This window comes from Kogia breviceps, chromosome 3 (genome assembly GCF_026419965.1).
Source record: "Kogia breviceps isolate mKogBre1 chromosome 3, mKogBre1 haplotype 1, whole genome shotgun sequence".
NCBI lineage: Eukaryota > Metazoa > Chordata > Mammalia > Artiodactyla > Physeteridae > Kogia > Kogia breviceps.
This window is the reverse complement of record NC_081312.1, coordinates 125,515,162-125,538,856: the sequence shown is the minus strand read 5'-3', so window position 1 is coordinate 125,538,856 and position 23,695 is coordinate 125,515,162.

Sequence of the window (23,695 nt, the reverse complement as noted above, 5' to 3'; positions counted from 1 at the left end):
GTTCACCCACCGTCGTCAGAATGATCATCAGCCACAGAGTCTACAAAGAATAAATGCTCAAGGTGTTTTAGAGAACTCTGTGCCCTCTAGCGGCCGCTGGGACGTAACCTGGGAACAGCTAGTAGTGAGAACACCGTGGAGGTGCGTTGAAAGGAAAAAATTGAGCTAACTGATGGGCCTATCTCCCGAGTAGACCAAAATCAAAAAGACACAGGCTGGCCATCCTGCACTGCAGCAACATGTACCATCGCCAAGACTTGGAAGAAACCCAAATGTCCATCAACAGAGCAATGCACCAAGAAGAAGGGGCCCATGTGCACAATGGAACATGAGCCACGGAAAAGCATGCAACAGTGCCGCTGGCACCACCGTAGAAGGATCTAGAGATACCCACCCAAAAGGAAGTACGAAAGAAACCGAAATATAAATATCCTATGACATCACTTATAGCTGTTACTTCAACATTGATACCCATGAAGTCATTTCCAAGAGAAGGCCGTGCATAGATGCAGAAAACCAACTCTGCTTAACCAAGTGGAAAGGTGTAAGGAATGTATGAATTTGGATATGGGGGTTTACAGACATGTACTGATACATATGAAATATATAATCACAAAATACCTAAGGAATACCAAGAGAGGTCGACTCAACACTCTGTAATAACCTACACGGGAAAGGATCCAAAGATGAATAGATTGATACATACATATGATGAACCAGATGCAGTACACCTAGAACACACACCACATTTTTATCCAATTGGCTGTGATACTAGATAACAATTAAATTTTAAAAAACACACGAGAAGTAAGGAGATATAGGCTCCTGGGGGTTTGCCCTGGCACACTGCACTCTCATTTGCAGCCTACTAACACAATTTCCAGGAAGCCTCTGTTGCAGGAAAACCCAGAGTTGGAAATGGAGAAATGCTGCCGCCTTGTGGCCGTTTCCCGCAAGAGCGGCTTCAAACGCATAGCTATGGGTCACTTAACATTCACAAGGACTCAGGCCTCTAAAAGACACCTGCCCTCAACAAAAAAAATGTCCTGAGCTCGGCCGTGGCCAAAAAAATTCAAAGCAGGCAAATGTGTCAAAGAGATAGTATGATAGAGGTAAGTTTTACTCACTCTTTATCAAAAAAAGGAAAATGGAGAAAAGCTCAACATCAGGAATCATCAGACTCCTCTAACCTACAAAAAGCTTTCAGCTCACCCAAGTTAACTACCGTCAGCCAAAAGACTACAAACAATCAATGCTGAAGGGGTTTTAGAGAACTCTGTTCCCTCTGTCTGCGGAGGACATGTCTAGTTGTAACAGCCAATAATGAGAACAGAAAGGAGCTGCGTTTTCAATTAAAAATTGAGCCACCCTTCCATCCAGAACACCCACAGCTGAGCCTCTCACCTGAGAAGACAGGCTGCAAGAGCTGCACTCCACGAGTTTTCACAGTAGCCAAGACACCGAAGCAACCCAAATGTCCATCAACAGATGAATGGATAAGAAGAGCTGGTCCGTGGACACAGTGGACTATTAGCCATGGAAAACAAGGAAACACTGCTCTTTGAGGCACCCGAGATGAGCCTAGAGATCATCACAGAACATGAGTTAAGTCGGAAAGCAAAAGGCATACCGTATGACATCACCTATAGGCGTTATCTAACAGCTGACACAAATGAACATATTTCCACAAAGAAAGACACTCACAGACTTAGAAAACAAACTAAGCTTATGTGAAATGAAAGGTGGGGGGAATGGATAAATTAAGATTAGTGTCACCATATGTGTACAAATACATATTAAATACATATATCAAACAGACCGACCATATAGCAAGGGAGGTCACCAGAACAGTCTGCAATAATTTACATGGGAAGAGGATCTGTACAAGAATATATATATATATATATATATATATATATATATATATATATATATATAAAACATACAAATCAACCAGATTCTGTACATCTAGGACCAAGAATATTCTAATCATTACCCCGATTTAAAAAAATTAAAAGAGCGAACAAGAAGTAATGTGACATAAACTTCTGGGGTTTTTTCCTGGCACATTCCATTCTAATTGACAACCTGGGAACAGGACTTCCAGAAGGGCTCCGCTGCCCTAGTAACCGTATGTGGGAATGTAGCAATGCTGACGCCTTGTGGCCGTTTCCCACAGCAGCAGCTTTAAAGTCAGTGCTAATGGTCACTCAATATTCACACCCATTGCAGGCTTGTAAATGACACCTGCCCTCCAAAAAATATCCTGGGGTCGAAAATCGACCAAAAAAGTCAAAAGAGGGCAACCTTCCAAGAAGACAATTTCAAGAGGTTTATTGTACTCACGGTTTTTTTTTTTTCTGTTTTTGTTTAACAGAATAAAAAAAGGCGTGGAAAAATGCTGAACCTTAGGAATTATTAGACACGAAAATACACGTTACAAAAACCTATCATGTCACACCACTCAGCATGGCCATCAGCGAAACTTCTGCAAACAAGAAATGCTGAAGGGGTGGTGAAGAAATGCGTACCCTCGGTTCTAAGTGGGTGGTGGTAAGAGCCCCTAAGGGAAAAACAGTGGAGTTGCCTGGAAAGGGTCAACATTGAGCGACCGTTCAATCAAGCATACCCACTGCTGGGTCTATCGCCTGAGAGGATGAGAATCAAAAAAGACACGGGCTGGCAATCCTGCAATCCAGCAATGTTTACCGTAGCCAACACTTGGAAGCAATGAAAATGTCCAGCCACAGAGGAATGCAGAAAGGAGAAGTGGTCCATGGACACAATGGAAGAGTGCTCCAGTGAAAAGTAGAAATTCCATTTTAAAAACAGATATAAGTAAGGAGACATCAGCTTTGGGGGGTTTCTCCAGACACATCCCACCGTCATTGATAACCGAGGAACACCACTGGCAGGAAGGTCTGCTTCACTAGTTGTCAGAGTGGGAAACACAGAAATGCTGCAGCCCTCTGGCCGTTACCTGCAACGGCAGCTTGAAAACCCGTGCTAATGGTCACTTCATGTGCACAAGTCCTGGAGGGCTGTCAATGAAACCTGCCCTCAAAATGTCTTGAGGGAGGTAGTGGCCAAAATATTTCAAAAGGTGGCACATACTTCAAGAAAAGAATGTGATGAGGTAAGCTACACACACAGTTTGAAGAAAAAAGGACATCCCTGAAAGCTCAATTTCAAGGCTTTATGAGACGCATGCAAATCCAACCACAGAGGTATCGGCTCACACCAGTCAGAAGAACCATCAGCAACAAAACTACCAACAATTCATGCTGAAGGGGTTGTGGAGAAGTGCATACCCTCTAGGTTAAGTGGGACTTTGCCGCCAGCCGCGGCGGGTCCTCAAAGTGTAGCAACAACCGACGAGAGGGGGTAGGGAACTGAACGCACCAAGGTATGGGATCAGAAGGGCACAAGCAACTGACGCTTGCAAGGCAAGTTTAATAACAAAGCCTAGCCGTATATAGACCCCTAAAGCAGGGAATTTGCTTCGTCACGCCTTATCGGCATCAGCTGGTTGGTTGGCTGCTCGGCTTCTCCCTCAAAGGCACCAATTTCCCCTCCAGGGTTGCTTTTCCTAGCTTTAGGGAACAACCAGGGACTCCCAGTAACTGAGCAGGTCCCTGGAGCGATTTGGCCAAAGACCATCTCCTTTTGTATGTTCATACCATAAAGGTCCAGGATGCATACCAAGGAGAGTACAGTCGGGCCCTGAGGCTTATGAGGGTCTTAGTGGCGCCTTCCTCAGAGGGCAATGCTCGCCACAGGACTTCACCTGGTAAGAGGCACTAATGGGAACAGAATGGAGGTGCCTTTACAAGGTAAACACTGAGTTACGATATGATCCAGCAGGCCCACTCGTGGGCCTATAACCTAAGAAAGAAGACAGAAGTGGAAAGACACAGGCAGGCAAATCTGCATTGCAGGAGTATTACAACAGCCAGGACATGGAAGCAAGCAGAAAGTCCATCAACAGATGAGTGGACAAAGAAGAACAGGGACCTGTACAGATGGAATGTTAGCCAAGGAACAAAAGGAAACAATGCCATCAACAGCACCATCGGTGAGGCTAGAGTTCATCACGCACCTTGCAGTAAGTCACAGAGCGAAAGATACATAGCCTACGATATCACTTATAGGTGTTCCCTAAAAATTGATATCACTGAAGATATTTCCACAGAGAAAGGCAATCACAGGTGCAATAAACAGATTTATGGTTCACCCATGGACAGGTGTGAGAATTGTGTACATTAGGAAATTGGGTTTAAGAGAGAGATACAAACACAGGTGAAATACAAAATCACCAAAGGCCTACGGAATACCAAGAGAAGAGTACTCAACATTGTGTCATAAGCTACATGGGAAAAGGATCCAAAGAAGACTAGATACATGTTTATGTGTAAAAGAGCCACATCTTTCACACCTACAACAAGCAAAACATTGTAATCAAACTTGCTGTGAGAAAAAATAAACATTGAATTAAAAAACGAACAAGTCAGTCGTGAGACACAAACTTAAGGGGCTTTTTCCTGGCACAGTCCATTCTAATTGACAACCGAGAATACGACTTCCACGGAGGCTCTGTTGCCCGAGTAACCAGGTTTGGTAAAGGAGACCTGACCTGCTGCCGCCTTGTGGCCGTTTCTCAAAACAGCAGCTTTAAACCCAGTGCTAATGGTCACTTGATATTCAAAATCATTGCAGGCCTATAAATGACACCTGCCCTCAAAAACAATTCTTGGGTCGTACATCGAGGAAAAAAACTCAAAAGACGTGCACATTTCAAAACGACAATTTCAAGAGGCATAGTTTGCGCACAGTTTGTCTTCTCTTGCTTTCTTTCTCTTGTGATAAATAAAAGGGCATGGAAAAAATGCTCAACATCAGGAATTAATTAAAGCCATGCAAATCCAGTCGACAAAAACGTTCACCCACCGTCGTCAGAATGATCATCAGCCACAGAGTCTACAAAGAATAAATGCTCAAGGTGTTTTAGAGAACTCTGTGCCCTCTAGCGGCCGCTGGGACGTAACCTGGGAACAGCTAGTAGTGAGAACACCGTGGAGGTGCGTTGAAAGGAAAAAATTGAGCTAACTGATGGGCCTATCTCCCGAGTAGACCAAAATCAAAAAGACACAGGCTGGCCATCCTGCACTGCAGCAACATGTACCATCGCCAAGACTTGGAAGAAACCCAAATGTCCATCAACAGAGCAATGCACCAAGAAGAAGGGGCCCATGTGCACAATGGAACATGAGCCACGGAAAAGCATGCAACAGTGCCGCTGGCACCACCGTAGAAGGATCTAGAGATACCCACCCAAAAGGAAGTACGAAAGAAACCGAAATATAAATATCCTATGACATCACTTATAGCTGTTACTTCAACATTGATACCCATGAAGTCATTTCCAAGAGAAGGCCGTGCATAGATGCAGAAAACCAACTCTGCTTAACCAAGTGGAAAGGTGTAAGGAATGTATGAATTTGGATATGGGGGTTTACAGACATGTACTGATACATATGAAATATATAATCACAAAATACCTAAGGAATACCAAGAGAGGTCGACTCAACACTCTGTAATAACCTACACGGGAAAGGATCCAAAGATGAATAGATTGATACATACATATGATGAACCAGATGCAGTACACCTAGAACACACACCACATTTTTATCCAATTGGCTGTGATACTAGATAACAATTAAATTTTAAAAAACACACGAGAAGTAAGGAGATATAGGCTCCTGGGGGTTTGCCCTGGCACACTGCACTCTCATTTGCAGCCTACTAACACAATTTCCAGGAAGCCTCTGTTGCAGGAAAACCCAGAGTTGGAAATGGAGAAATGCTGCCGCCTTGTGGCCGTTTCCCGCAAGAGCGGCTTCAAACGCATAGCTATGGGTCACTTAACATTCACAAGGACTCAGGCCTCTAAAAGACACCTGCCCTCAACAAAAAAAATGTCCTGAGCTCGGCCGTGGCCAAAAAAATTCAAAGCAGGCAAATGTGTCAAAGAGATAGTATGATAGAGGTAAGTTTTACTCACTCTTTATCAAAAAAAGGAAAATGGAGAAAAGCTCAACATCAGGAATCATCAGACTCCTCTAACCTACAAAAAGCTTTCAGCTCACCCAAGTTAACTACCGTCAGCCAAAAGACTACAAACAATCAATGCTGAAGGGGTTTTAGAGAACTCTGTTCCCTCTGTCTGCGGAGGACATGTCTAGTTGTAACAGCCAATAATGAGAACAGAAAGGAGCTGCGTTTTCAATTAAAAATTGAGCCACCCTTCCATCCAGAACACCCACAGCTGAGCCTCTCACCTGAGAAGACAGGCTGCAAGAGCTGCACTCCACGAGTTTTCACAGTAGCCAAGACACCGAAGCAACCCAAATGTCCATCAACAGATGAATGGATAAGAAGAGCTGGTCCGTGGACACAGTGGACTATTAGCCATGGAAAACAAGGAAACACTGCTCTTTGAGGCACCCGAGATGAGCCTAGAGATCATCACAGAACATGAGTTAAGTCGGAAAGCAAAAGGCATACCGTATGACATCACCTATAGGCGTTATCTAACAGCTGACACAAATGAACATATTTCCACAAAGAAAGACACTCACAGACTTAGAAAACAAACTAAGCTTATGTGAAATGAAAGGTGGGGGGAATGGATAAATTAAGATTAGTGTCACCATATGTGTACAAATACATATTAAATACATATATCAAACAGACCGACCATATAGCAAGGGAGGTCACCAGAACAGTCTGCAATAATTTACATGGGAAGAGGATCTGTACAAGAATATATATATATATATATATATATATATATATATATATATATATATATATATAAAACATACAAATCAACCAGATTCTGTACATCTAGGACCAAGAATATTCTAATCATTACCCCGATTTAAAAAAATTAAAAGAGCGAACAAGAAGTAATGTGACATAAACTTCTGGGGTTTTTTCCTGGCACATTCCATTCTAATTGACAACCTGGGAACAGGACTTCCAGAAGGGCTCCGCTGCCCTAGTAACCGTATGTGGGAATGTAGCAATGCTGACGCCTTGTGGCCGTTTCCCACAGCAGCAGCTTTAAAGTCAGTGCTAATGGTCACTCAATATTCACACCCATTGCAGGCTTGTAAATGACACCTGCCCTCCAAAAAATATCCTGGGGTCGAAAATCGACCAAAAAAGTCAAAAGAGGGCAACCTTCCAAGAAGACAATTTCAAGAGGTTTATTGTACTCACGGTTTTTTTTTTCTTTCTGTTTTTGTTTAACAGAATAAAAAAAGGCGTGGAAAAATGCTGAACCTTAGGAATTATTAGACACGAAAATACACGTTACAAAAACCTATCATGTCACACCACTCAGCATGGCCATCAGCGAAACTTCTGCAAACAAGAAATGCTGAAGGGGTGGTGAAGAAATGCGTACCCTCGGTTCTAAGTGGGTGGTGGTAAGAGCCCCTAAGGGAAAAACAGTGGAGTTGCCTGGAAAGGGTCAACATTGAGCGACCGTTCAATCAAGCATACCCACTGCTGGGTCTATCGCCTGAGAGGATGAGAATCAAAAAAGACACGGGCTGGCAATCCTGCAATCCAGCAATGTTTACCGTAGCCAACACTTGGAAGCAATGAAAATGTCCAGCCACAGAGGAATGCAGAAAGGAGAAGTGGTCCATGGACACAATGGAAGAGTGCTCCAGTGAAAAGTAGAAATTCCATTTTAAAAACAGATATAAGTAAGGAGACATCAGCTTTGGGGGGTTTCTCCAGACACATCCCACCGTCATTGATAACCGAGGAACACCACTGGCAGGAAGGTCTGCTTCACTAGTTGTCAGAGTGGGAAACACAGAAATGCTGCAGCCCTCTGGCCGTTACCTGCAACGGCAGCTTGAAAACCCGTGCTAATGGTCACTTCATGTGCACAAGTCCTGGAGGGCTGTCAATGAAACCTGCCCTCAAAATGTCTTGAGGGAGGTAGTGGCCAAAATATTTCAAAAGGTGGCACATACTTCAAGAAAAGAATGTGATGAGGTAAGCTACACACACAGTTTGAAGAAAAAAGGACATCCCTGAAAGCTCAATTTCAAGGCTTTATGAGACGCATGCAAATCCAACCACAGAGGTATCGGCTCACACCAGTCAGAAGAACCATCAGCAACAAAACTACCAACAATTCATGCTGAAGGGGTTGTGGAGAAGTGCATACCCTCTAGGTTAAGTGGGACTTTGCCGCCAGCCGCGGCGGGTCCTCAAAGTGTAGCAACAACCGACGAGAGGGGGTAGGGAACTGAACGCACCAAGGTATGGGATCAGAAGGGCACAAGCAACTGACGCTTGCAAGGCAAGTTTAATAACAAAGCCTAGCCGTATATAGACCCCTAAAGCAGGGAATTTGCTTCGTCACGCCTTATCGGCATCAGCTGGTTGGTTGGCTGCTCGGCTTCTCCCTCAAAGGCACCAATTTCCCCTCCAGGGTTGCTTTTCCTAGCTTTAGGGAACAACCAGGGACTCCCAGTAACTGAGCAGGTCCCTGGAGCGATTTGGCCAAAGACCATCTCCTTTTGTATGTTCATACCATAAAGGTCCAGGATGCATACCAAGGAGAGTACAGTCGGGCCCTGAGGCTTATGAGGGTCTTAGTGGCGCCTTCCTCAGAGGGCAATGCTCGCCACAGGACTTCACCTGGTAAGAGGCACTAATGGGAACAGAATGGAGGTGCCTTTACAAGGTAAACACTGAGTTACGATATGATCCAGCAGGCCCACTCGTGGGCCTATAACCTAAGAAAGAAGACAGAAGTGGAAAGACACAGGCAGGCAAATCTGCATTGCAGGAGTATTACAACAGCCAGGACATGGAAGCAAGCAGAAAGTCCATCAACAGATGAGTGGACAAAGAAGAACAGGGACCTGTACAGATGGAATGTTAGCCAAGGAACAAAAGGAAACAATGCCATCAACAGCACCATCGGTGAGGCTAGAGTTCATCACGCACCTTGCAGTAAGTCACAGAGCGAAAGATACATAGCCTACGATATCACTTATAGGTGTTCCCTAAAAATTGATATCACTGAAGATATTTCCACAGAGAAAGGCAATCACAGGTGCAATAAACAGATTTATGGTTCACCCATGGACAGGTGTGAGAATTGTGTACATTAGGAAATTGGGTTTAAGAGAGAGATACAAACACAGGTGAAATACAAAATCACCAAAGGCCTACGGAATACCAAGAGAAGAGTACTCAACATTGTGTCATAAGCTACATGGGAAAAGGATCCAAAGAAGACTAGATACATGTTTATGTGTAAAAGAGCCACATCTTTCACACCTACAACAAGCAAAACATTGTAATCAAACTTGCTGTGAGAAAAAATAAACATTGAATTAAAAAACGAACAAGTCAGTCGTGAGACACAAACTTAAGGGGCTTTTTCCTGGCACAGTCCATTCTAATTGACAACCGAGAATACGACTTCCACGGAGGCTCTGTTGCCCGAGTAACCAGGTTTGGTAAAGGAGACCTGACCTGCTGCCGCCTTGTGGCCGTTTCTCAAAACAGCAGCTTTAAACCCAGTGCTAATGGTCACTTGATATTCAAAATCATTGCAGGCCTATAAATGACACCTGCCCTCAAAAACAATTCTTGGGTCGTACATCGAGGAAAAAAACTCAAAAGACGTGCACATTTCAAAACGACAATTTCAAGAGGCATAGTTTGCGCACAGTTTGTCTTCTCTTGCTTTCTTTCTCTTGTGATAAATAAAAGGGCATGGAAAAAATGCTCAACATCAGGAATTAATTAAAGCCATGCAAATCCAGTCGACAAAAACGTTCACCCACCGTCGTCAGAATGATCATCAGCCACAGAGTCTACAAAGAATAAATGCTCAAGGTGTTTTAGAGAACTCTGTGCCCTCTAGCGGCCGCTGGGACGTAACCTGGGAACAGCTAGTAGTGAGAACACCGTGGAGGTGCGTTGAAAGGAAAAAATTGAGCTAACTGATGGGCCTATCTCCCGAGTAGACCAAAATCAAAAAGACACAGGCTGGCCATCCTGCACTGCAGCAACATGTACCATCGCCAAGACTTGGAAGAAACCCAAATGTCCATCAACAGAGCAATGCACCAAGAAGAAGGGGCCCATGTGCACAATGGAACATGAGCCACGGAAAAGCATGCAACAGTGCCGCTGGCACCACCGTAGAAGGATCTAGAGATACCCACCCAAAAGGAAGTACGAAAGAAACTGAAATATAAATATCCTATGACATCACTTATAGCTGTTACTTCAACATTGATACCCATGAAGTCATTTCCAAGAGAAGGCCGTGCATAGATGCAGAAAACCAACTCTGCTTAACCAAGTGGAAAGGTGTAAGGAATGTATGAATTTGGATATGGGGGTTTACAGACATGTACTGATACATATGAAATATATAATCACAAAATACCTAAGGAATACCAAGAGAGGTCGACTCAACACTCTGTAATAACCTACACGGGAAAGGATCCAAAGATGAATAGATTGATACATACATATGATGAACCAGATGCAGTACACCTAGAACACACACCACATTTTTATCCAATTGGCTGTGATACTAGATAACAATTAAATTTTAAAAAACACACGAGAAGTAAGGAGATATAGGCTCCTGGGGGTTTGCCCTGGCACACTGCACTCTCATTTGCAGCCTACTAACACAATTTCCAGGAAGCCTCTGTTGCAGGAAAACCCAGAGTTGGAAATGGAGAAATGCTGCCGCCTTGTGGCCGTTTCCCGCAAGAGCGGCTTCAAACGCATAGCTATGGGTCACTTAACATTCACAAGGACTCAGGCCTCTAAAAGACACCTGCCCTCAACAAAAAAAATGTCCTGAGCTCGGCCGTGGCCAAAAAAATTCAAAGCAGGCAAATGTGTCAAAGAGATAGTATGATAGAGGTAAGTTTTACTCACTCTTTATCAAAAAAAGGAAAATGGAGAAAAGCTCAACATCAGGAATCATCAGACTCCTCTAACCTACAAAAAGCTTTCAGCTCACCCAAGTTAACTACCGTCAGCCAAAAGACTACAAACAATCAATGCTGAAGGGGTTTTAGAGAACTCTGTTCCCTCTGTCTGCGGAGGACATGTCTAGTTGTAACAGCCAATAATGAGAACAGAAAGGAGCTGCGTTTTCAATTAAAAATTGAGCCACCCTTCCATCCAGAACACCCACAGCTGAGCCTCTCACCTGAGAAGACAGGCTGCAAGAGCTGCACTCCACGAGTTTTCACAGTAGCCAAGACACCGAAGCAACCCAAATGTCCATCAACAGATGAATGGATAAGAAGAGCTGGTCCGTGGACACAGTGGACTATTAGCCATGGAAAACAAGGAAACACTGCTCTTTGAGGCACCCGAGATGAGCCTAGAGATCATCACAGAACATGAGTTAAGTCGGAAAGCAAAAGGCATACCGTATGACATCACCTATAGGCGTTATCTAACAGCTGACACAAATGAACATATTTCCACAAAGAAAGACACTCACAGACTTAGAAAACAAACTAAGCTTATGTGAAATGAAAGGTGGGGGGAATGGATAAATTAAGATTAGTGTCACCATATGTGTACAAATACATATTAAATACATATATCAAACAGACCGACCATATAGCAAGGGAGGTCACCAGAACAGTCTGCAATAATTTACATGGGAAGAGGATCTGTACAAGAATATATATATATATATATATATATATATATATATATATATATAAAACATACAAATCAACCAGATTCTGTACATCTAGGACCAAGAATATTCTAATCATTACCCCGATTTAAAAAAATTAAAAGAGCGAACAAGAAGTAATGTGACATAAACTTCTGGGGTTTTTTCCTGGCACATTCCATTCTAATTGACAACCTGGGAACAGGACTTCCAGAAGGGCTCCGCTGCCCTAGTAACCGTATGTGGGAATGTAGCAATGCTGACGCCTTGTGGCCGTTTCCCACAGCAGCAGCTTTAAAGTCAGTGCTAATGGTCACTCAATATTCACACCCATTGCAGGCTTGTAAATGACACCTGCCCTCCAAAAAATATCCTGGGGTCGAAAATCGACCAAAAAAGTCAAAAGAGGGCAACCTTCCAAGAAGACAATTTCAAGAGGTTTATTGTACTCACGGTTTTTTTTTTTTTCTGTTTTTGTTTAACAGAATAAAAAAAGGCGTGGAAAAATGCTGAACCTTAGGAATTATTAGACACGAAAATACACGTTACAAAAACCTATCATGTCACACCACTCAGCATGGCCATCAGCGAAACTTCTGCAAACAAGAAATGCTGAAGGGGTGGTGAAGAAATGCGTACCCTCGGTTCTAAGTGGGTGGTGGTAAGAGCCCCTAAGGGAAAAACAGTGGAGTTGCCTGGAAAGGGTCAACATTGAGCGACCGTTCAATCAAGCATACCCACTGCTGGGTCTATCGCCTGAGAGGATGAGAATCAAAAAAGACACGGGCTGGCAATCCTGCAATCCAGCAATGTTTACCGTAGCCAACACTTGGAAGCAATGAAAATGTCCAGCCACAGAGGAATGCAGAAAGGAGAAGTGGTCCATGGACACAATGGAAGAGTGCTCCAGTGAAAAGTAGAAATTCCATTTTAAAAACAGATATAAGTAAGGAGACATCAGCTTTGGGGGGTTTCTCCAGACACATCCCACCGTCATTGATAACCGAGGAACACCACTGGCAGGAAGGTCTGCTTCACTAGTTGTCAGAGTGGGAAACACAGAAATGCTGCAGCCCTCTGGCCGTTACCTGCAACGGCAGCTTGAAAACCCGTGCTAATGGTCACTTCATGTGCACAAGTCCTGGAGGGCTGTCAATGAAACCTGCCCTCAAAATGTCTTGAGGGAGGTAGTGGCCAAAATATTTCAAAAGGTGGCACATACTTCAAGAAAAGAATGTGATGAGGTAAGCTACACACACAGTTTGAAGAAAAAAGGACATCCCTGAAAGCTCAATTTCAAGGCTTTATGAGACGCATGCAAATCCAACCACAGAGGTATCGGCTCACACCAGTCAGAAGAACCATCAGCAACAAAACTACCAACAATTCATGCTGAAGGGGTTGTGGAGAAGTGCATACCCTCTAGGTTAAGTGGGACTTTGCCGCCAGCCGCGGCGGGTCCTCAAAGTGTAGCAACAACCGACGAGAGGGGGTAGGGAACTGAACGCACCAAGGTATGGGATCAGAAGGGCACAAGCAACTGACGCTTGCAAGGCAAGTTTAATAACAAAGCCTAGCCGTATATAGACCCCTAAAGCAGGGAATTTGCTTCGTCACGCCTTATCGGCATCAGCTGGTTGGTTGGCTGCTCGGCTTCTCCCTCAAAGGCACCAATTTCCCCTCCAGGGTTGCTTTTCCTAGCTTTAGGGAACAACCAGGGACTCCCAGTAACTGAGCAGGTCCCTGGAGCGATTTGGCCAAAGACCATCTCCTTTTGTATGTTCATACCATAAAGGTCCAGGATGCATACCAAGGAGAGTACAGTCGGGCCCTGAGGCTTATGAGGGTCTTAGTGGCGCCTTCCTCAGAGGGCAATGCTCGCCACAGGACTTCACCTGGTAAGAGGCACTAATGGGAACAGAATGGAGGTGCCTTTACAAGGTAAACACTGAGTTACGATATGATCCAGCAGGCCCACTCGTGGGCCTATAACCTAAGAAAGAAGACAGAAGTGGAAAGACACAGGCAGGCAAATCTGCATTGCAGGAGTATTACAACAGCCAGGACATGGAAGCAAGCAGAAAGTCCATCAACAGATGAGTGGACAAAGAAGAACAGGGACCTGTACAGATGGAATGTTAGCCAAGGAACAAAAGGAAACAATGCCATCAACAGCACCATCGGTGAGGCTAGAGTTCATCACGCACCTTGCAGTAAGTCACAGAGCGAAAGATACATAGCCTACGATATCACTTATAGGTGTTCCCTAAAAATTGATATCACTGAAGATATTTCCACAGAGAAAGGCAATCACAGATGCAATAAACAGATTTATGGTTCACCCATGGACAGGTGTGAGAATTGTGTACATTAGGAAATTGGGTTTAAGAGAGAGATACAAACACAGGTGAAATACAAAATCACCAAAGGCCTACGGAATACCAAGAGAAGAGTACTCAACATTGTGTCATAAGCTACATGGGAAAAGGATCCAAAGAAGACTAGATACATGTTTATGTGTAAAAGAGCCACATCTTTCACACCTACAACAAGCAAAACATTGTAATCAAACTTGCTGTGAGAAAAAATAAACATTGAATTAAAAAACGAACAAGTCAGTCGTGAGACACAAACTTAAGGGGCTTTTTCCTGGCACAGTCCATTCTAATTGACAACCGAGAATACGACTTCCACGGAGGCTCTGTTGCCCGAGTAACCAGGTTTGGTAAAGGAGACCTGACCTGCTGCCGCCTTGTGGCCGTTTCTCAAAACAGCAGCTTTAAACCCAGTGCTAATGGTCACTTGATATTCAAAATCATTGCAGGCCTATAAATGACACCTGCCCTCAAAAACAATTCTTGGGTCGTACATCGAGGAAAAAAACTCAAAAGACGTGCACATTTCAAAACGACAATTTCAAGAGGCATAGTTTGCGCACAGTTTGTCTTCTCTTGCTTTCTTTCTCTTGTGATAAATAAAAGGGCATGGAAAAAATGCTCAACATCAGGAATTAATTAAAGCCATGCAAATCCAGTCGACAAAAACGTTCACCCACCGTCGTCAGAATGATCATCAGCCACAGAGTCTACAAAGAATAAATGCTCAAGGTGTTTTAGAGAACTCTGTGCCCTCTAGCGGCCGCTGGGACGTAACCTGGGAACAGCTAGTAGTGAGAACACCGTGGAGGTGCGTTGAAAGGAAAAAATTGAGCTAACTGATGGGCCTATCTCCCGAGTAGACCAAAATCAAAAAGACACAGGCTGGCCATCCTGCACTGCAGCAACATGTACCATCGCCAAGACTTGGAAGAAACCCAAATGTCCATCAACAGAGCAATGCACCAAGAAGAAGGGGCCCATGTGCACAATGGAACATGAGCCACGGAAAAGCATGCAACAGTGCCGCTGGCACCACCGTAGAAGGATCTAGAGATACCCACCCAAAAGGAAGTACGAAAGAAACCGAAATATAAATATCCTATGACATCACTTATAGCTGTTACTTCAACATTGATACCCATGAAGTCATTTCCAAGAGAAGGCCGTGCATAGATGCAGAAAACCAACTCTGCTTAACCAAGTGGAAAGGTGTAAGGAATGTATGAATTTGGATATGGGGGTTTACAGACATGTACTGATACATATGAAATATATAATCACAAAATACCTAAGGAATACCAAGAGAGGTCGACTCAACACTCTGTAATAACCTACACGGGAAAGGATCCAAAGATGAATAGATTGATACATACATATGATGAACCAGATGCAGTACACCTAGAACACACACCACATTTTTATCCAATTGGCTGTGATACTAGATAACAATTAAATTTTAAAAAACACACGAGAAGTAAGGAGATATAGGCTCCTGGGGGTTTGCCCTGGCACACTGCACTCTCATTTGCAGCCTACTAACACAATTTCCAGGAAGCCTCTGTTGCAGGAAAACCCAGAGTTGGAAATGGAGAAATGCTGCCGCCTTGTGGCCGTTTCCCGCAAGAGCGGCTTCAAACGCATAGCTATGGGTCACTTAACATTCACAAGGACTCAGGCCTCTAAAAGACACCTGCCCTCAACAAAAAAAATGTCCTGAGCTCGGCCGTGGCCAAAAAAATTCAAAGCAGGCAAATGTGTCAAAGAGATAGTATGATAGAGGTAAGTTTTACTCACTCTTTATCAAAAAAAGGAAAATGGAGAAAAGCTCAACATCAGGAATCATCAGACTCCTCTAACCTACAAAAAGCTTTCAGCTCACCCAAGTTAACTACCGTCAGCCAAAAGACTACAAACAATAAATGCTGAAGGGGTTTTAGAGAACTCTGTTCCCTCTGTCTGCGGAGGACATGTCTAGTTGTAACAGCCAATAATGAGAACAGAAAGGAGCTGCGTTTTCAATTAAAAATTGAGCCACCCTTCCATCCAGAACACCCACAGCTGAGCCTCTCACCTGAGAAGACAGGCTGCAAGAGCTGCACTCCACGAGTTTTCACAGTAGCCAAGACACCGAAGCAACCCAAATGTCCATCAACAGATGAATGGATAAGAAGAGCTGGTCCGTGGACACAGTGGACTATTAGCCATGGAAAACAAGGAAACACTGCTCTTTGAGGCACCCGAGATGAGCCTAGAGATCATCACAGAACATGAGTTAAGTCGGAAAGCAAAAGGCATACCGTATGACATCACCTATAGGCGTTATCTAACAGCTGACACAAATGAACATATTTCCACAAAGAAAGACACTCACAGACTTAGAAAACAAACTAAGCTTATGTGAAATGAAAGGTGGGGGGAATGGATAAATTAAGATTAGTGTCACCATATGTGTACAAATACATATTAAATACATATATCAAACAGACCGACCATATAGCAAGGGAGGTCACCAGAACAGTCTGCAATAATTTACATGGGAAGAGGATCTGTACAAGAATATATATATATATATATATATATATATATATATATATATATATATATATATAAAACATACAAATCAACCAGATTCTGTACATCTAGGACCAAGAATATTCTAATCATTACCCCGATTTAAAAAAATTAAAAGAGCGAACAAGAAGTAATGTGACATAAACTTCTGGGGTTTTTTCCTGGCACATTCCATTCTAATTGACAACCTGGGAACAGGACTTCCAGAAGGGCTCCGCTGCCCTAGTAACCGTATGTGGGAATGTAGCAATGCTGACGCCTTGTGGCCGTTTCCCACAGCAGCAGCTTTAAAGTCAGTGCTAATGGTCACTCAATATTCACACCCATTGCAGGCTTGTAAATGACACCTGCCCTCCAAAAAATATCCTGGGGTCGAAAATCGACCAAAAAAGTCAAAAGAGGGCAACCTTCCAAGAAGACAATTTCAAGAGGTTTATTGTACTCACGGTTTTTTTTTTTTTTCTGTTTTTGTTTAACAGAATAAAAAAAGGCGTGGAAAAATGCTGAACCTTAGGAATTATTAGACACGAAAATACACGTTACAAAAACCTATCATGTCACACCACTCAGCATGGCCATCAGCGAAACTTCTGCAAACAAGAAATGCTGAAGGGGTGGTGAAGAAATGCGTACCCTCGGTTCTAAGTGGGTGGTGGTAAGAGCCCCTAAGGGAAAAACAGTGGAGTTGCCTGGAAAGGGTCAACATTGAGCGACCGTTCAATCAAGCATACCCACTGCTGGGTCTATCGCCTGAGAGGATGAGAATCAAAAAAGACACGGGCTGGCAATCCTGCAATCCAGCAATGTTTACCGTAGCCAACACTTGGAAGCAATGAAAATGTCCAGCCACAGAGGAATGCAGAAAGGAGAAGTGGTCCATGGACACAATGGAAGAGTGCTCCAGTGAAAAGTAGAAATTCCATTTTAAAAACAGATATAAGTAAGGAGACATCAGCTTTGGGGGGTTTCTCCAGACACATCCCACCGTCATTGATAACCGAGGAACACCACTGGCAGGAAGGTCTGCTTCACTAGTTGTCAGAGTGGGAAACACAGAAATGCTGCAGCCCTCTGGCCGTTACCTGCAACGGCAGCTTGAAAACCCGTGCTAATGGTCACTTCATGTGCACAAGTCCTGGAGGGCTGTCAATGAAACCTGCCCTCAAAATGTCTTGAGGGAGGTAGTGGCCAAAATATTTCAAAAGGTGGCACATACTTCAAGAAAAGAATGTGATGAGGTAAGCTACACACACAGTTTGAAGAAAAAAGGACATCCCTGAAAGCTCAATTTCAAGGCTTTATGAGACGCATGCAAATCCAACCACAGAGGTATCGGCTCACACCAGTCAGAAGAACCATCAGCAACAAAACTACCAACAATTCATGCTGAAGGGGTTGTGGAGAAGTGCATACCCTCTAGGTTAAGTGGGACTTTGCCGCCAGCCGCGGTGGGTCCTCAAAGTGTAGCAACAACCGACGAGAGGGGGTAGGGAACTGAACGCACCAAGGTATGGGATCAGAAGGGCACAAGCAACTGACGCTTGCAAGGCAAGTTTAATAACAAAGCCTAGCCGTATATAGACCCCTAAAGCAGGGAATTTGCTTCGTCACGCCTTATCGGCATCAGCTGGTTGGTTGGCTGCTCGGCTTCTCCCTCAAAGGCACCAATTTCCCCTCCAGGGTTGCTTTTCCTAGCTTTAGGGAACAACCAGGGACTCCCAGTAACTGAGCAGGTCCCTGGAGCGATTTGGCCAAAGACCATCTCCTTTTGTATGTTCATACCATAAAGGTCCAGGATGCATACCAAGGAGAGTACAGTCGGGCCCTGAGGCTTATGAGGGTCTTAGTGGCGCCTTCCTCAGAGGGCAATGCTCGCCACAGGACTTCACCTGGTAAGAGGCACTAATGGGAACAGAATGGAGGTGCCTTTACAAGGTAAACACTGAGTTACGATATGATCCAGCAGGCCCACTCGTGGGCCTATAACCTAAGAAAGAAGACAGAAGTGGAAAGACACAGGCAGGCAAATCTGCATTGCAGGAGTATTACAACAGCCAGGACATGGAAGCAAGCAGAAAGTCCATCAACAGATGAGTGGACAAAGAAGAACAGGGACCTGTACAGATGGAATGTTAGCCAAGGAACAAAAGGAAACAATGCCATCAACAGCACCATCGGTGAGGCTAGAGTTCATCACGCACCTTGCAGTAAGTCACAGAGCGAAAGATACATAGCCTACGATATCACTTATAGGTGTTCCCTAAAAATTGATATCACTGAAGATATTTCCACAGAGAAAGGCAATCACAGGTGCAATAAACAGATTTATGGTTCACCCATGGACAGGTGTGAGAATTGTGTACATTAGGAAATTGGGTTTAAGAGAGAGATACAAACACAGGTGAAATACAAAATCACCAAAGGCCTACGGAATACCAAGAGAAGAGTACTCAACATTGTGTCATAAGCTACATGGGAAAAGGATCCAAAGAAGACTAGATACATGTTTATGTGTAAAAGAGCCACATCTTTCACACCTACAACAAGCAAAACATTGTAATCAAACTTGCTGTGAGAAAAAATAAACATTGAATTAAAAAACGAACAAGTCAGTCGTGAGACACAAACTTAAGGGGCTTTTTCCTGGCACAGTCCATTCTAATTGACAACCGAGAATACGACTTCCACGGAGGCTCTGTTGCCCGAGTAACCAGGTTTGGTAAAGGAGACCTGACCTGCTGCCGCCTTGTGGCCGTTTCTCAAAACAGCAGCTTTAAACCCAGTGCTAATGGTCACTTGATATTCAAAATCATTGCAGGCCTATAAATGACACCTGCCCTCAAAAACAATTCTTGGGTCGTACATCGAGGAAAAAAACTCAAAAGACGTGCACATTTCAAAACGACAATTTCAAGAGGCATAGTTTGCGCACAGTTTGTCTTCTCTTGCTTTCTTTCTCTTGTGATAAATAAAAGGGCATGGAAAAAATGCTCAACATCAGGAATTAATTAAAGCCATGCAAATCCAGTCGACAAAAACGTTCACCCACCGTCGTCAGAATGATCATCAGCCACAGAGTCTACAAAGAATAAATGCTCAAGGTGTTTTAGAGAACTCTGTGCCCTCTAGCGGCCGCTGGGACGTAACCTGGGAACAGCTAGTAGTGAGAACACCGTGGAGGTGCGTTGAAAGGAAAAAATTGAGCTAACTGATGGGCCTATCTCCCGAGTAGACCAAAATCAAAAAGACACAGGCTGGCCATCCTGCACTGCAGCAACATGTACCATCGCCAAGACTTGGAAGAAACCCAAATGTCCATCAACAGAGCAATGCACCAAGAAGAAGGGGCCCATGTGCACAATGGAACATGAGCCACGGAAAAGCATGCAACAGTGCCGCTGGCACCACCGTAGAAGCATCTAGAGATACCCACCCAAAAGGAAGTACGAAAGAAACCGAAATATAAATATCCTATGACATCACTTATAGCTGTTACTTCAACATTGATACCCATGAAGTCATTTCCAAGAGAAGGCCGTGCATAGATGCAGAAAACCAACTCTGCTTAACCAAGTGGAAAGGTGTAAGGAATGTATGAATTTGGATATGGGGGTTTACAGACATGTACTGATACATATGAAATATATAATCACAAAATACCTAAGGAATACCAAGAGAGGTCGACTCAACACTCTGTAATAACCTACACGGGAAAGGATCCAAAGATGAATAGATTGATACATACATATGATGAACCAGATGCAGTACACCTAGAACACACACCACATTTTTATCCAATTGGCTGTGATACTAGATAACAATTAAATTTTAAAAAACACACGAGAAGTAAGGAGATATAGGCTCCTGGGGGTTTGCCCTGGCACACTGCACTCTCATTTGCAGCCTACTAACACAATTTCCAGGAAGCCTCTGTTGCAGGAAAACCCAGAGTTGGAAATGGAGAAATGCTGCCGCCTTGTGGCCGTTTCCCGCAAGAGCGGCTTCAAACGCATAGCTATGGGTCACTTAACATTCACAAGGACTCAGGCCTCTAAAAGACACCTGCCCTCAACAAAAAAAATGTCCTGAGCTCGGCCGTGGCCAAAAAAATTCAAAGCAGGCAAATGTGTCAAAGAGATAGTATGATAGAGGTAAGTTTTACTCACTCTTTATCAAAAAAAGGAAAATGGAGAAAAGCTCAACATCAGGAATCATCAGACTCCTCTAACCTACAAAAAGCTTTCAGCTCACCCAAGTTAACTACCGTCAGCCAAAAGACTACAAACAATCAATGCTGAAGGGGTTTTAGAGAACTCTGTTCCCTCTGTCTGCGGAGGACATGTCTAGTTGTAACAGCCAATAATGAGAACAGAAAGGAGCTGCGTTTTCAATTAAAAATTGAGCCACCCTTCCATCCAGAACACCCACAGCTGAGCCTCTCACCTGAGAAGACAGGCTGCAAGAGCTGCACTCCACGAGTTTTCACAGTAGCCAAGACACCGAAGCAACCCAAATGTCCATCAACAGATGAATGGATAAGAAGAGCTGGTCCGTGGACACAGTGGACTATTAGCCATGGAAAACAAGGAAACACTGCTCTTTGAGGCACCCGAGATGAGCCTAGAGATCATCACAGAACATGAGTTAAGTCGGAAAGCAAAAGGCATACCGTATGACATCACCTATAGGCGTTATCTAACAGCTGACACAAATGAACATATTTCCACAAAGAAAGACACTCACAGACTTAGAAAACAAACTAAGCTTATGTGAAATGAAAGGTGGGGGGAATGGATAAATTAAGATTAGTGTCACCATATGTGTACAAATACATATTAAATACATATATCAAACAGACCGACCATATAGCAAGGGAGGTCACCAGAACAGTCTGCAATAATTTACATGGGAAGAGGATCTGTACAAGAATATATATATATATATATATATATATATATATATATATATATATATATATATATAAAACATACAAATCAACCAGATTCTGTACATCTAGGACCAAGAATATTCTAATCATTACCCCGATTTAAAAAAATTAAAAGAGCGAACAAGAAGTAATGTGACATAAACTTCTGGGGTTTTTTCCTGGCACATTCCATTCTAATTGACAACCTGGGAACAGGACTTCCAGAAGGGCTCCGCTGCCCTAGTAACCGTATGTGGGAATGTAGCAATGCTGACGCCTTGTGGCCGTTTCCCACAGCAGCAGCTTTAAAGTCAGTGCTAATGGTCACTCAATATTCACACCCATTGCAGGCTTGTAAATGACACCTGCCCTCCAAAAAATATCCTGGGGTCGAAAATCGACCAAAAAAGTCAAAAGAGGGCAACCTTCCAAGAAGACAATTTCAAGAGGTTTATTGTACTCACGGTTTTTTTTTTTTTCTGTTTTTGTTTAACAGAATAAAAAAAGGCGTGGAAAAATGCTGAACCTTAGGAATTATTAGACACGAAAATACACGTTACAAAAACCTATCATGTCACACCACTCAGCATGGCCATCAGCGAAACTTCTGCAAACAAGAAATGCTGAAGGGGTGGTGAAGAAATGCGTACCCTCGGTTCTAAGTGGGTGGTGGTAAGAGCCCCTAAGGGAAAAACAGTGGAGTTGCCTGGAAAGGGTCAACATTGAGCGACCGTTCAATCAAGCATACCCACTGCTGGGTCTATCGCCTGAGAGGATGAGAATCAAAAAAGACACGGGCTGGCAATCCTGCAATCCAGCAATGTTTACCGTAGCCAACACTTGGAAGCAATGAAAATGTCCAGCCACAGAGGAATGCAGAAAGGAGAAGTGGTCCATGGACACAATGGAAGAGTGCTCCAGTGAAAAGTAGAAATTCCATTTTAAAAACAGATATAAGTAAGGAGACATCAGCTTTGGGGGGTTTCTCCAGACACATCCCACCGTCATTGATAACCGAGGAACACCACTGGCAGGAAGGTCTGCTTCACTAGTTGTCAGAGTGGGAAACACAGAAATGCTGCAGCCCTCTGGCCGTTACCTGCAACGGCAGCTTGAAAACCCGTGCTAATGGTCACTTCATGTGCACAAGTCCTGGAGGGCTGTCAATGAAACCTGCCCTCAAAATGTCTTGAGGGAGGTAGTGGCCAAAATATTTCAAAAGGTGGCACATACTTCAAGAAAAGAATGTGATGAGGTAAGCTACACACACAGTTTGAAGAAAAAAGGACATCCCTGAAAGCTCAATTTCAAGGCTTTATGAGACGCATGCAAATCCAACCACAGAGGTATCGGCTCACACCAGTCAGAAGAACCATCAGCAACAAAACTACCAACAATTCATGCTGAAGGGGTTGTGGAGAAGTGCATACCCTCTAGGTTAAGTGGGACTTTGCCGCCAGCCGCGGCGGGTCCTCAAAGTGTAGCAACAACCGACGAGAGGGGGTAGGGAACTGAACGCACCAAGGTATGGGATCAGAAGGGCACAAGCAACTGACGCTTGCAAGGCAAGTTTAATAACAAAGCCTAGCCGTATATAGACCCCTAAAGCAGGGAATTTGCTTCGTCACGCCTTATCGGCATCAGCTGGTTGGTTGGCTGCTCGGCTTCTCCCTCAAAGGCACCAATTTCCCCTCCAGGGTTGCTTTTCCTAGCTTTAGGGAACAACCAGGGACTCCCAGTAACTGAGCAGGTCCCTGGAGCGATTTGGCCAAAGACCATCTCCTTTTGTATGTTCATACCATAAAGGTCCAGGATGCATACCAAGGAGAGTACAGTCGGGCCCTGAGGCTTATGAGGGTCTTAGTGGCGCCTTCCTCAGAGGGCAATGCTCGCCACAGGACTTCACCTGGTAAGAGGCACTAATGGGAACAGAATGGAGGTGCCTTTACAAGGTAAACACTGAGTTACGATATGATCCAGCAGGCCCACTCGTGGGCCTATAACCTAAGAAAGAAGACAGAAGTGGAAAGACACAGGCAGGCAAATCTGCAT